The sequence below is a fragment of the Oncorhynchus mykiss genome, chromosome 15, assembly GCF_013265735.2.
Source record: "Oncorhynchus mykiss isolate Arlee chromosome 15, USDA_OmykA_1.1, whole genome shotgun sequence".
NCBI classification, from domain to species: domain Eukaryota; kingdom Metazoa; phylum Chordata; class Actinopteri; order Salmoniformes; family Salmonidae; genus Oncorhynchus; species Oncorhynchus mykiss.
In genome coordinates, this window is record NC_048579.1 from 19,339,442 (window position 1) to 19,355,594 (window position 16,153).

Consider the following 16,153-nt stretch of genomic DNA (forward strand, 5'->3'; position numbering starts at 1 on the left):
TATGAGTGGTCAGGAGAGCAGCACCTTGATGTGGCCTGTCGGCCCTGTTACCCGGAATATCTGGTCCCCTGTCTGGTGGGGTCTGATCTGATGAGCCAGGACAATGCTGGGATAGGGGGTTCCTGGTCCAAAGAATAATAGGATGGGAAACGACTGTAGAAGAGTACTGAGGGCAGTGTCACACAGACAGCCAGTCAAACACACACGCACACACCCTTATCTCCACCTCCACAACTGGAGGAGGGACATGAATAGGAGGCGAGGAGGTTCAAGGGGTCTTCCCCAGGGCTCTCAGTTGTTTCCTACTATCTAGTCAGCATGGAAAACCTTCCCAATTTCATTAAAATATGTAAATTCTATTTGTTACTTTGCTGCACAATGGACAATGTTGTTTGCAAGAACACAAGGGGCCACAAATACATCAGTGTTCAGGGAAAACTACCCATGCTTGTTTTGTACTCAAATATTGTGCGTGTGCGTGTGTTTGAGTGCGCCAGAAAGCTGGCCCTGGCCTCACTTAGGAAGATATTATTGATTAGAGTGGTGCTTGCTGGGGGTCCGGATGGAGCTTTCAGAGAGGAACTTTGTTTTAATGGGCTTTTGTTCCCCTGGGTGCCCCTTTACCTCACACTCATGATGTTATCACATGAGATTTCAAGGAATAGCAAACACTGCTCGTTGAACATCTCATACTAAAATCATGGCCATTAATATGGAGTTGGTCCCCCCTTTGCTGTTATAACAGCCTCCACTCTTCTGGGAAGGCTTTCCACTAGATGTTGGAATATTGCTGCGGGGACTTGCTTCCATTCAGCCACAAGAGCATTAGTGAAGTCGGGCACTGATCTCGACAAACCATTTCTGTATGGACCTTGCTTTGTGCATGAGGGAATTGTCATGCTGAAACAGGAAAAGGGTCTTCCCCAAACTGTTGCCACAAAGTTGGAAGCACGGAATCGTCTAGAACGTCATTGTATGCTGGAGCATTAAGCCAAAACTATGAAAAACAGCCTCCGACCATTATTCGACCTCCATCAAACTTCACAGTTGGCACTATGCATTGGGACAGGTAGCGTTTTCCTGGCATCTGCCAAATCCAGATTCGTCTGTCAGACTGACAGATGTTGAAGTATGATACATCACTCCAGCGAACGCATTGCCACTGCTCCAGAGTCCAATTGGCGCAAGCTTTACACTACTTCAGCTGACGCTTGACTTTGTGCATGGTGAACTTAGGCTTGTGTGCGGCTGCTCAGCCATGGAAACCCATGTCATGAAGCTCCCGACGAACAATTATTGTGCTGACGTTGAGTCGAGAGGCAGTGAATGTTTCAACCAAGGAAAGTACTCGGCGGTCCCGTTCTGTGAGCTTGTGTGGCCTACTACTTTGTAGCTGTACAAGCAGGGAAGAAATTTGACGGACTGACTTGATGGAAAGGTGGAATCCTATGACGTTGCCATGTTGAAAGTCACTGAACTCTTCAGTGGGCCATTCTACTGGCAATGTTTGTCTATGGAGATTGCATGGCTGTGTGCTCGATTTTATACGGCTGAAATAGCCGAATCCACTAATTTGAAGGGGTGTCCACATACACTGCATGGCCAAAAGTATAGGCCTATGCTCTCCATTACAGGAAGAGTACTTAGTATGATGGTTGTAGAGCACACCAAGGCAAAGTATTAGCTAAGCAGCTAGAACACTGAGCCTCTATCACTACTGATATATTGTAGGCCTAATGACAGAGGTGTCCTGACGCAGATATCATACACATTTTAAAGAACACACACACAAACCATTTTGCTAGGATTCCATGTGAGCAGAATGAAATAAAATGCATTGGGAGTGTCAGGTGTAGGGCTGGTCTATTGACATGTAGAAATATGCTGTAGAAATATGCTGTACTTGTTGAAGAGCAGGTTCAGATGCTATACCTCATCTGCACACTTTCACCCCAATCAATGGGAGGTGTGTGTGTGTCTGTATATATATATATATATATATATATATATATATATATATATATATATATATATATATATATATATATATATATATATATATATATATATATATATATATATATATATATATATATATATATATATATATATATATATATATATATATATATATATATATATGTGTGTGTGTGTGTGACTGAGTGTTCCTTGTTCATCCCTCATTTCAAAACAAGATATATTCTTGATAAGCATCTGGCTTTATGAGGCACAGCCATACAGGCTGAAGGAAGGATTCAGATCTGTGATTGGCATCTACACAAGGCCTCTGTTCACCCTCCAATGCCTTCTGATGGCGAGCCATTTACACCCATCAGTGGACGGCACCACAACAAATCTTCACCCTACACTGCCTGTGAACAACAGGGTATTTTATCTAGCTAGATCACCTGCTATGATGCTGGCAAGTAAGGTAATATAAAAAGGTCAGGACCTGTCTCAGAGTAGCAGTGTTGATCTAGGATAAGGGCCTCTGACTCCTCTCTGTCCATTAATCTTATGTTAAAGATAAAAAATTAAATTTAAAAAAAGCACTCATACTCTGAGACACTTGGTGAATATAGGGCCATGTTATTTTTCTAGAACAGAATGATTATTTGAGTACTCGATTTTCAACACTTATGCCTTGAGGGGGAAAATCTAAAGTCAATAGTAGACACACTACAAAGTCACATTGGTTGATCCACAGAGTGGTTCATCTCCAGTCTTCAAAACATCAATAAACACATCTGGTTATAGCCCATAATTAAAGAAGCCTTATAATGCACAAATAGAGAAGTGTGAGATCAGTAAAGGTATGTATGACAGAGACACACAGTTCTTGGCAGCCATTTCCCTTTAGGTCATGTGAAGGAGGTTTTGTAAAGAAATTCAAGTTCAAGTAATCTAAAGAAATTCAAGTTCATGAGTAAGTTTTGGACAGAGATATTCCTAACTAAGGTGCAAGTAATGTACTTTAGGGAGAGGATGACTGGGTGGTAACCTAGTAGTTAAGCGATTGGGCCAGTAACCTAAAGGTTGCTGGTTCGAATCCCTGAGCTGACTAAGTGAAATATGTCCACGTGCCCTTGAGCAAGGCACTTAACTAATTGCTCTGGATAAGAGCATCTGCTAAAATGACTGAACAATGTGGCTACAGTTCCACTTCTGTCAATTCAGAGACATTGAATTTAGAACAACCCCTTCAGGTTGGAAGATATAATGAATAAATAAAAATTGCTCTGAAATATCTCTGCCCCTGATAAAAATCAAACATTCATACAAATACCAAAACGCAAGATAAGAAGTCGTAATCTAAGACCACTGGTTATAAACCAAAGTAACGAATGTTCAATGGAAATACCTTAGTGAATACAATAAGTAACCATTAACACCTCATACAGTCCATGTTAATGTTCCACTTCACAACAATTAATAGAACACACACACATACACACAACGAGTGTATTTCAGAGGAGGAAAGGGCAGATTACCTTTCAGTTCTTCATCCAGCTGAAGAGAAGAGCGAGTGAACTCTAGAGATGTGAGAGAGAGGTGCCTGCATCTTGTATATAAACAAAGCTGTTTGAAGCCAGTCAGAGAGAGAGACAAACAACTCAATCTCAGAATATCCTCCAATGGACTGAGAGTCTTTGTGGAACACAAGCTCATCTCTTTCTCTCCCTCCAGCCGTCACACTCCCCCTCTGCGGGAGGCACAAGTTTTCAGTGTCCAGCTTTCTCCCCTCCTCCTCCAGTCTCTTTCTAATCCTCCTCCTCTTTTTCACCCTTTCCCTTCTCCCTTCCCCCTGTACTGCTCCCTCTCGACACATTCACTGGTTACCATTCCTCTTCTCTGCTTTCATCTTTATAGGTCATTACATGTCCACCATGTTAACACCTCTCCCTCTTTTTTTGATGAGAGAGAGAGCAAGAGAAAATGGCAGTTGTGCTACATTTAAGAAAACCTAACCCAAAATGAGTCTAATTAGGAATAGCACTCACAATACTACTGTCATTTATTTATAAGATCCATGTAAATACACTAATTAGTTTGTACAGTTTGACTACTCATACTACAAATGCAGAGCACACTTAAATGAGAAAAATCAGGGAATACCAAAAACTTCAATTACATTAACATTGTTACACTCAGATGTCTTTTCATAAGTAAATAACTTGGAAAAATCTCTGCTCTAAACAATAATTTAATTTAAATATCTTCAAAATGTTTTGAAAAACATCCCTCTGGGATGAGTTTCTGTAGAGAAATGTGGTTCAGAAATACTGACGCTACAAAGTCATTCAAATCAGAGAGAAAATGTCATATTTCTTTAACGACCAAAGCGGAAATTTCAGCTCCAGGAAATCATATTGGAGCATATGCCCCCCAACATTATATGTAGGTCAACGGTGACGAAAATACTAAACTGGAAACATGTGGAGCTGGTCTGGGCTTGACGGAGAGAAAGCAGAGAGCAGACAGAAAGAGAGAGAGAGGGCACGAAGGTCTGTAATCGGAGTAGAAAGCTCAGGGACCCTCCAATCATCACCTAATTCCTCAAAGAATGTTAACACCAGGGCCAAAGAGCCAAGTCTGCAATCCAACAACAATACCCCCAAAAAGCAAAACCATTTACATGTGTTTGGCCTCACTCACTGCAGATTTAAACATGTCAGACCAACAACACTGCTCTCCTGCCTAGCCAATGTCCTTGTCCCACTGCTGAAAGGTGAAGTATTGGAAGTGTGCCATCAAAATCTGCCAAAGCTACTTTGGAGTCTCCCTCTCTCTTCTTCCTAAGTTGATAATCAGCTAAAACCTTTTTCCATCTCTCTTATTGATTAAATTGTCCATACACTTTTAGGATAGATGAAATCAAAAGCACGTGCGTGCCAAATTGCTGACGTTAGGTCATGTGTCTAAAATGTAGACTGATTGTTTATTTCCTCTTAACTTTAAAGCTGTGCAAATAACATCAACACGTGTTGGTCTTAAATCAGTTTAGAGGTTGAAACTAAAAGCCTACTTTTCCTTAATTAGTCCTCTGGCTGCTAGGGGCTAAAACATCTGGCTTTCCAGAAATAAACTGGTACACATGTCTGGTACACATGGTCCAACTCAGCTTATCCTACATCTACCAGTTTTGTAGGATAACGCTTAAACCCAACCAACAACAACTGCTATCACTAATTTACTCAACCAGCTATAGGCCTTCTCTGTCTATTTCTTCAACAGTCCCTTTGGTGACATAAAGACACAGGGACTGTCCATTTCCAACACACCTGGTCAGAGTGGGGCGCCCCCACCTCAGCAGCAGATGCACACAAGAGGCCCTTGTTACTGGCTAGTGAAGAGGAAGAGCCTTAGGACCAATTCTTCTACTGCCGGACACACAGCAAGTCTAGTCTAGCGCCGCAGGCCAGGAGCCACTCTATTTAGTCTGCAGACCCTCTCGAACCTCTCTCAGATCCCACTGATCTGCATGTGGACATTATGGTTATTATGGCCTTAAAATAAGCAAGACACACACACACACACACACACACGATGGGCTGTGTCAGCACATAGAGCGCTCATCTTCAGTAAAGGGCTGGTTTAAAAGCAGGGGCATTAACAGCATGCTACATCCTCAAACAACAGATCAATAGGAACAAGGCTGTAATGGCTGCCTCTCACTGATTAATACACTTGATTGGGAATGTATAGGTTCCTTGAGTGGTGTGTGTGGGCGGGTGGGAGTTTGTATGTGTGAGTGAGGAGCGGAAGATAACCAGTCACATCAGTAATGTTTTAGAAGTTATAGGGGAATGTTTTGGGTCTCTAAGGGTCATTAGTTAGATAATGGATCTGAACTCAGGACCTGGTCAGTGCTCAAATGCTTTTCATGACATAAGCGATCGTCATCATAAGTCAGGCTGATTAACAGTGGCTGCCCATGACTAATGTCTACTCTATGGCTCTTCTTAATGGTAATTCATCATCTTGTGTTGTGTCCACTTTTGTCCAAATCGTGTTGGCCGGTAGGGAAATCCTTGTCTCATCGCGCACCAGCGACTCCTGTGGCGGACCGGGCGCAGTGCACGCTAACCAAGGTTGCCAGGCGCACGGTGTTTCCTCCGACACATTGGTGCGGCTGGCTTCCGGGTTGTGTATCGGAGGACGCATGACTTTCAACCTTCGTCTCTCCCGAGCCCGTACGGGAGTTGTAGCGATGAGACAAGATAGTAGCTACTAAAAAACAATTGGATACCACAAATTTGGGGAGAAAAAGGAGTAAAATAAAAAATAAATTTTAAAAAACTATTCTGTAATACTTTACTATTCTTTAATACTTTACTTGACACCCAGTGTCATAACAGCTGACAACCTGTGGTTATAACCCATATATTTCCACCTGTTGTGACATTATATTGCGTTATTTTATGTCTGGTTATGACACCTACACATTTATTCAAATTAAGTTTCCCTTCGTTTGAAGGTTTGTTTCTGAAATTGTTGATGTAATGAATTCTTTACAATATTTTTTTTTCATCATATATTTCAAATCAATTGTATAAAATACACTATGACACTCATGAAACATTATTACAATCCTGTGTCACTTTACTTGGACTAAGAAAAATACACTTTATGACACTGTCAAGAAGTATTATGACCATATTAATCATATAAGCCACTTAGGCCTGTCACATACATGCCCTTATGTCAGTCATCAGTCACAAAGAGGGTGTCTTGTCCTGCTCCTGAAATCTGCTCCTGCATTTATCAGCAACAGAGTATTGGGTGGGTCTCCATGTCTGACATCAATTTGTGTGTAATTACACTGATAATTTAACATCGTCCATTTTTTAAAAATAAATAATATTTAAAAAACACACACAAATTACCTCGACTAACCTGTACCCCCACTCATTGACTTGATACCGGTACACCCTGTATATAGCCTCGTCATTTTATTGTGTTACTTTTCATTTTATTTTTTACTTTAGTTTATTAAGTAAATGTTTTTCTTAACTCTAATACTTGAAATGCATTGTTGGTTATGGGCTTGTAAGTAAGCATTTCATTGTCAGGTCTACACCTGCTGCATGTGACAAATACAATTTGATTTGATTTAAAAAGGGCTTAAACCACCAAAAACTTGCTCTGTCTCTAGGCCTACCTACGCTGTCACGTTCTCTTGAATAATTCAACAAGTGTGTCAAGAGAAGGATAACCATCCGAATAAAACATCAAAACGCTTGGCTCCAAATTAAACCTTAACATTCTGACTTTATACTGTTTGTGAGATCAGACATAATATCACTATAATCCGAGTGTTCATTTTCGGTAGTTGCCTTCATTACAGCACATATAATTTGTAAACATTTTAAATGTACAAATATTAACACCCTTAAAAATAAAGTTACTGGATCTTTCTTCTCTTTTTTGTGATGTAACTGTCGAGATGGTGTGTTAAATCCCAGACGAAGCTTTAGGGTTATTATAGATGCAACGGAAAGCCAATGTATTCAATTGAGTCCATTTCAGCCATTACCAGAGTGTGATTGACAGGTTCCACGATCGTTACGTTGACGGGAAAAAAAAGACTGGTACAAACAAGAGTGGGAAAGAGCAAAATGAAAGCAATCAACCCAGCGAGATTTAAGTGACAAGTGGATTTTGCTCCGGTCAAAACAGGAAATTGATGGCTGAAAAGGAGAGATCCTCAGGTGGGTGGGGAATGTGCGTTGCTAATCAAATGACCTTTTCCTCTATTGTCAAAGCTGCTAGTTACATTACAAACACAGCCTGTAACATCTCAAGATGAATTAAATTAATTGGAAGGGAAAGCAGCAAATTTTGTGTGTGTTATTATTCATGGAATTCAGGTCCAGTGAGAAACAGGCTACTCTTGATCATGTTTCAGGGGGAACTTGACTGCAGCAGCAGATACATCCTGTTTGGCCTGTAAAGATAGCCGTAGTATGGTATGTGTAATCATTACCAAATGGTCTAAGTGTTACCTAATACCGCTTGTAGAAAACATATCTATCTAGACTAGAGATTTAGTGGTATTGGACTGTAAACTCCTGCCCTGTTGACAAAACAATACAAAAATGGTGAATGAAAATAAAAAGGGAAGTCTTTGAGAAACCACTGAAATGTGCCCATAATACAATGAACCATAGACTAAAAAACTAAGTAAAAAACAACCTTAAGAGAACATTTCCCTAATTAAAATGTGACATTGTTAATGGGTTGAGAAGTAAAAATTCACTTCCCAGTTTCAAGCCAGGAGTGGCTGTGGACCATATTGAGTAAATTTGTTTCTATCAAGTTAGGCTAAAGGAGCTATTTTAACCTAACCAAGTGCATTCAGTAGAACAAAACAGACTTTAGAAAAAGTTTAGAAATTGTGATAACATTTGAATCTAACACAATTTACATAATCAAGCCAACAGGTTAAATGTACAGTGCCTTCAGAAAGTATTTATACCCATGACTTATCATATTTTGTTGTGTTACAGCCTGAATTCAAAATGTATCAAATATAATTTTTTGCCCCTCACCCATCTACACACCATACCCCGTTGGTTGTTGATCACTGCTAGACAGCCATTTTTAAGTCTTGCATTAGTTTTATTATTTAAAATCGTCTTGAAAATCTAACACGGTATACCATTCCATTCTTGTGGGCCAGCAAAGGAGTATTGGTGTCTCTGAGGGGTCTTTGGCCTGGTTTGCTAACTATCTCAAATAGTGCAGTGTATAAAGTCAGAAAATCTGCTGTCTCAGCCACTGCCAGTAACCAAGGGAGTACCCCAAGGCTCAACCCTTGGACCCACACTCTTCTCAATTTTTCATCAACAACATAGCTCAGGCAGTAGGAAGCTCTCTCATCCATGTATTGTATATGTAGATGATACAGTCTTATACTCAGCTGGCCCCTCCACGGATTTTGTGTTAAATGCTCTACAACAAAGCATTCTTAGTGTCCAACAAGCTCTCTACCCTTAACCTTGTTCTGAACACCTCCAAAACAAAGGTCATGTGGTTTGGTAAGAAGAATGCCCCTCTCCCCACAGGTGTGATTACTACCTCTGAGGGTTTAGAGCTTGAGGTAGTCACCTCATACAAGTATTTGGGAGTATGGCTAGACGGCCCACTGCCCTCCTCTCAGCGCTTATAAAAGCTGCAGGCTAAAGTTAAATCTAGACTTCTATCGTAATCGCTCCTCTTTCACCCCAGCTGCCAAACTAACCCTGATTCAGATGACCATCCTATCCATGCTAGATTACGGAGACATAATTTATAGATCGGCAGGTAAGGGTGCTCTCGAGCGGCTAGATGTTCTTTGCCATTCGGTCATCAGATTTGCCAACAATGCTCCTTATAGGACACATCACTGCACTCTATACTCCTCTGTAAACTGGTCATCTCTGTATACCCGTCGCAAGACCCACTGGTTGATGCTTATTTATAAAACTCTCTTAGGCCTCAGACCCCCCTATCTAAGATATATACTGCAGCCCACATCCAGAACACCCGTTCTGCCAGTCACAAGGGTCCCGAAAGCACACACCTCCCTGGGTCACTCCTCTTTTCAGTTCGCTGCAGCTAGCGACTGGAATGAGCTGCAACAAACACTCAAACTGGACAGTTTTATCTCAATCTCTTCATTCAAAGACTCAGTCATGGACACTCTTACTGACAGCTGTGGCTGCTTTGCGTGATGTATTGTTGTCTCTACTTTCTTGCCCTTTGTGCTGTTGTCTGTGCCTAATAATGTTTGTACCGTGTTTTGTGCTGCTAACATGTTGTGTTGCTTCCATGCTGTGTTGTTATGTGTTGCTGCCATGCTATGTTGTTGTCTTAGGTCTCTCTTTATGTAGTGTTGCGTTGTCTCTCCTGTCATGATGTGTGTTTTGTCACAAAAGGCCTCCTGTCCCCGCAGGAGACCTTTTGGTAGGACGTCATTGTAAATAAGAATTTGTTCTTATCTGAATTTCCAAGTTAATAAAAGGTTAAATAAATACATTTGTGGGGTACAGAGATGAGTTAGTCATAAAAAATGTTTTTAAACACTTCTATTGCACACAGAGTGAGTCCATGCAACTTATTAAGCACATGTTTTACTCCTGAACGTATTTAAGGTATCCCCCAAAAAAGGTGTTGAATTCTTATTGACTCAAGACATTTAAGCTTTTAATTTCTAATAAAAATAAAACAAATAGAAAGTTAAAACATTACCCCATAATGTGCAGGCCAATGACACAAAATCACAATTAAACCATTTCAAATTCAAGCTCGAACACAACAAAATGTGGAAAAAGTCAAGGGGTGTGAATACTTTCTGAAGGCACTGTAAGGGGTAAAATAAAACCTGGAATGACATTGCACTCCAGGTTTTGGAGTATTTTATGGTGATGCTTCTCCATTGTTACAACATTCCTAGTTTTAAGAAGATTCAGCTGTTTGCTGGGGGGCACAGGTGACAATCTGTAACCCAAAACAGATTCAGAACATCAAATTAGGTTTGAGAGGCACTTTTATAGTCTCTTTAACATAAATGCACTTTCACCATGAGAGCTGTCTGCTGTTTTGGTCAGCCTTGCATGTCCATCCCAATCTCTTACAGAGTGCACTGCACAACATAATGCTGACTAAATCTAGGCAACATACAGTAACAGATTACAGTGTGTGTGTGTGTGCGTGAGAGTCTACTATCATCAACTGCATAGTGATTATTTCCCTTCCAAATTCACACCTCCTGCCGTATAATGCAAAGCAGTTCTTGTGGGAAGAGGCAGTGCAACAAGGGCGAAACTGTTACACACACACACACACACACACACACACACACACACAAGCAGTATCCTTTCCTACTTTAGAGAAATAATAAAATCAAGAGATATGATCCAAAGTACTCTTGTGATTGAAAGATCGTCTCCACATTGAGACTGTTGTCAAGAGAAATCTTATGACTTCAGGGGCTGTTTACAGCCAAACAGGTCAGAGCTACAGTAAAAACACAACTCTCCATTTAGAAATGAGTCTAGGTACAAAGTATCCTTTAATCTCACAAAATCACAGTTGACTTATTCTTATTTTTTAACATGTATAAGACATTCCTGTCATACTGTAACATAAGTCTTTTAACTCATCCTTTTAAAAACAACACGTTTCTGAATACAGACATGGGAGGAAGGATTGTGTAGTGTCATTTACGTGCTGAATATAAATTGTTAAACAATAAATCCACCTTAGCAAATAAACAATTCTCCACCTGATAAATCAACCACTCACCCTCAACTGTTTACAACAGAGTCGCTGTTAAGTGTCCAACTTCTTCCCCTTATCATAGACACTGTTGATATCATACAGTAGCCGTGTACGTTACAGGGGAACATGAGTGTGTGTTTACTGTTCAAAATCCCTCTGGTGTAGAGATAAAGCAATTGAGAGGATCAGAATCTTTCTGCAGTCCAGTCTAAGACTGCTCAGGTACAGAAATAGTCTAAAGTCAGCTGTTACGATCTGGATAGCTCAGTCCACTAGCTCCGGAAGCATGACTGCCTGAAACTCAGCCAGAATGCACAGGTATACTCTGTATATGGCTCAGTCCTACCTGAGAATAGAGTAGTGGAATGTGGACAGGCAACATTGGCAAAAGTGCAACGGAGGAAGTCACTCTTTCTGTCAGTCGCCTTAGTCATTTCATTTTGGTGAAGTAATCGTTGTCCTATTTCATGTGTATTAAGGCTGCTATTTCTGTCCGACGTCTTCACTGTAGATAGGTAGTTTCAATTCCACTATGTCAACACTGAGTGAGTCAGTTTGAGAAGTACTTGAATAGTGTACTTTGTTCAGTGTCCACACACAATTCAGTTCATTCACGCGTACCCACATTCTTGTTTCCGATAATCCCTTTGTGCCCATGTTGAACTATAGACCCTTTTTTCCATGATTGTTTTCTTGAAACCCGTCACTGAAGGCTACATCCTGCAAGTTATGAGTGCCTTGAGGGGATGTGTTCACTCACTAGGTAATAAAGCACTGAGCGGAATGATGTCAGAAACAATGCGCCACACTTGACTTTGCTATTCACAGACTTTAACCAGTCAATCAAAGTGCATGTCCATTTACCATGTCATTTTTTTTCATTTCTACAAAGCATGCACTTCTAATTCATTTCAATCACTGGGGCATGTGAGAAATTATGAAATGTGCAGATAGTAATAGCAATTGATAGAAACTCTCATTGGGTTTTGCTGATCCATTTAGTCAGGCAGAAGAACAACTTCCTCAGGCTTATCACTGTAGTTCCACGTCACGTTGCCTGAATTAAAAACACGCCGTAAAACACAACAGGTCATTTCCATGTTAAATGATCTATGAGCACCAACATGAAGTTTATAGGAGCATATCGAATGTCATATGAAAACTAAGAGTCTTTTTGGGAAATTAAGGAACTCCGTATATAACAAGAAGGCCCACATACTGCAGTGAAATGGGAGCTTTAACAGTGTGCAAGCCTTCATGTTCTATACTAGTGTTCTTTATTAGTCCAGCACCTATGTTTTTAAGGATGGGCGTATGACCAAACTTTTCTATAAATGAAGGAACTCAACCATCCTAAAATGGGGCTAAGTAAAGGCTTAGATTTCTGGTCACATACATGGAAAATGGGGCTTAAACATCTACTAGAAAAAGTCTTATGGTATTAAAAATATTTGAAGACAATTATGTTGAAGGCCCTTGACAAATAATATCAACATGTATATTTAGTTCTGCAGAAATGATTTGCCTTCTGTAAGAAGTCTCGTCTTGTTATTCTACTACCAAAACCGCACATTTTGTATTTTTTTACATTTTATTTCTCTCCCTAATGAGGGTCAGATTATGAAAGTTCACGTAATTAACAAGTAAATGTAGACCTACCAATTAGTTACTAGTTACTGATAACAATTTTGTTTATGTTGGCTTCGGAAAGAGGGAAGTAAGAATGTCTATACTATGTAGTTCTATAAATCTTTATGACTTGCAAACCTGCTGTAAAATGAATAAGAGTTCTGGACAAATTAGGAGAGGAGGAGGTCATAATTATTTCTTGTTTGCCAGTATATATGGGGATGATTTCTGTACTTTGGAAGTTACATATCTTAACTTAGATTGTTGACAAGCAAAACATTTTCGGACCATGTCAACAATGGACTAATGAAATAAATACAAAAATATAATTTTGGGAGGAGTTTTCCTTTAAGATCTAATGGTGGTTATTGGAGATGGACTCTGAGGGATTGGGACAGGGGAGCTGGAAGCGCATCAGACAATTCAATGAAGTACACTACATGACTGCTCGTCAAACAAAGCATGAAAATTATTTAGTGTAGAGGTTCTGACTAACAGTGAATAAACTGTAAGCTATAAAAATACAGAGTCACACACCTGCTCGTCGAACACCTCATTCCAAAATCATGGGCATTAATATACAGTTGGTCCCCCCTTTGCTGCTATAACAGCCTCTACTCTTCTGGGAAGGCTTTCCACTAGATGTTAGAACATTGATGCGGGTACTTGCTTCCATTCAGCCACAAGAGCATTGGTGAGGTCTGGATGCTGATGTTGGGCGATTTGGCCTGGCTTGCAGTCAGCGTTTCAATTCATCCTAAAGGTGAAACGGGTTGAGGCCAGGGCTATGTGCAGGCCAATCAAGTTCTTAAGCATCGACAAACCATTTCTGTATGAACCTTGCTTTGTGCACGGGGCATTGTCATGCTAGACATTCTGGACCCTCGCTTTCTAAAATTATCAGCCAAAATTGTTGCAACCCCTATTACTGGCCTGTTCAACGAGAGCATACACGTCGCTGTGGTGGGTAGTATATGGGGCTTTGGTGACAAAACGGATGGCACTGTGATAGACTGCATCCAATTTCCTGAGTAGAGTGTTGGAGGCTATCTTGTAAATGACATTGCCGAAGTTGAGGATCGGTAGGAAGTCAGTTGTACGAGGGTATGTTTGGCAGTGTGAGTGAAGGAGGCTTAGTTGCGAAAAAGGAAGCTTATTCCAGATTTAATTTTGGATTGAAGATGTTTAATATGAGTCTGGCAGGAGAGCCCACAGTCTAGCCAAACCCCTAGGTATTTGTAGTTGTCCACACATTCTAAGTCAGAATCGTCCAGAGCAGCGATGTTTAGAGGTTTGTTAACACAGTGTCCAAAGAAGGGCCAGATGCATACAGAATGGTGTTGTCTGCGTAGAGGTGGATCAGGGAATCACCCGCAGCAAGAGCGACTTCGTTGATATGTACAGAGAAAAGAGTCGGCCCGAGAATTGAACCTTGTGGCACCCCCATAGCAACTGCCAGAGCTCCGGACAACAGGCCCTCCGATTTGACACACTGAACTCTGTCTGAGAAGTAGTTGGTGAACCAGGCGAGGTAGTCACCCGAGAAACCAAGGCTGTTGAGTCTGCATACGGTGATTGACAGAGTCGAAATCCTTGGCTGCACAGTACTGTCTTTTATCGATGGCAGTTATGATATCGTTTAGTAACTTGTGCGTGGCTGAGGTGCACCCATGACTGGCTCGGAAACCGGATTGCACAGCGGAGAAGGTACAGGGAGATTCGAAATGGTCAGTGATCTGTTTGTTAACTTGGCTTTCGAAGACCTTTAGAAAGGCAGGGCAGGATGGATATAGGTCTGTAACAGTTTGGGTCTAGAGTGTCACCCCCTTTGAAGAGGGGGATGACCGTGGCAGCTTTCCAATCTTTAGGGATCTCGGACGATACGAAAGAGAGGTTGAACAGACTGGTAATAGGGGTTGCAACAATTTCCGCAGATAATTTTAGAAAGAGAGGGTCCAGATTGTCTAGCCTAGCCGATTTGTACGGGTCCAGGTTTTGCAGCTCTTTCAGAACATCTGCTATCTGGATTTGGGTGAAAGAGAAGCTGAGGAGGCTTGGGCAAGTAGCTGCGGGGGGTGCAGAGCGGTTGGCCGGGGTTGGGGTAGCCAGGAGGAAAGCATGGCCAGCAGTAGAGAAATGCTTTTTGAAATTCTCAATTATCGTGGATTTATTGGTGGTGACAGTGGTTCCTCGCCTCAGTGCAGTGGGCAGCTGGAAGGAGGTGCTCTTGTTCTCCGTGGACTTTAGTGTCCCAAATCTTTTTGGAATTAGTGCTACAGGATGCAAATTTCTGTTTGAAAAAGCTAACCTTTGCTTTCCTAACTGCCTGTGTATTTCTGTTCCTATCTTCCCTTAAAAGTTGCATATTGCAGGGACAATCTGATGCTAGTGCAGTCCGCCACAGGATGTTTTTGTGCTGGTCGAGGGCAGTCAGGTCTGGAGTGAACCAAAGGCTAAATCTGTTCTTAGTTCTAAGTTTTTTGAATGGGTCATGCTTATTTAACCTCTCTGGGATATTCGTGACGGTAGCGTCCCACCCCGGCAACAGCCAGTGAAAGTGCAGGGCGACAAATTTTTTAAAACAACAAAAATCTTATAATTAAAATTCCTCAAGCATATAATTATTTTACACCATTTTAAAGATACAATTCTCATTAATCCAGCCACAGTGTCTGATTTCAAAAAGGCTTTACAGCGAAAGCACCACAAACGATTATATCAGGTCACCACCAAGTCACAGAAAAACCCAGCCATTTTTCCAGCCAAAGAGAGGAGTCACAAAAAGCAGAAATATAGATAAAATTAATCACTAACCTTTGATGATCTTCATCAGATGACACATAGGACTTCATGTTACATAATACATGTATGTTCGATAAAGTGCATATTTATATCCAAAAATCTCATTGTACATTCTGTGTTATTCTGTGTTATGTTCAGTAGTTCCAAAACATGCGGTGATTTTGAAGAGCCACATCAATTTATAGAAATACTCATAATAAAACATTGATAAAAGATACAACTATTATACATGGAACTTTAGATAAACATCTATTTAATGCAACCGCTGTGTCAGATTTCAAAAAACTTTACGGAAAAAGCATACCATGCAATAATCTGAGTACGGCGCTCAGAGACCAAACAAGCCAAAAAGATATCCGCCATATTGTCAGAAGTCAGAAATAACATTATAAATATCCACTTACCTTTGATGATCTTCATCAGAATGCTCTCCTAGGAATCCCAGTTCCACAATAAA

At 40.8% G+C, this 16,153-nt stretch overlaps 1 protein-coding gene across 4 annotated transcripts in view; it reads right to left on the reverse strand.

The window, feature by feature from the left end:
• Positions 1–16,153, reverse strand: part of LOC110489741 (rho GTPase-activating protein 18) — a 50,381-nt gene that overhangs the window by 17,417 nt on the left and 16,811 nt on the right. The window contains exon 1 of one of the 4 annotated variants that reach the window (XM_021562593.2): positions 11,290–11,974. The exons of 2 other annotated variants lie outside the window; for them this stretch is intronic. The gene's annotated coding sequence lies outside the window, so the exon portion shown is untranslated. Of the gene's footprint in view, positions 1–3,491; positions 3,760–11,289; positions 11,975–16,153 lie in introns of those variants that run through there. One more of the 4 variants, XM_021562592.2, reaches the window with a different exon arrangement.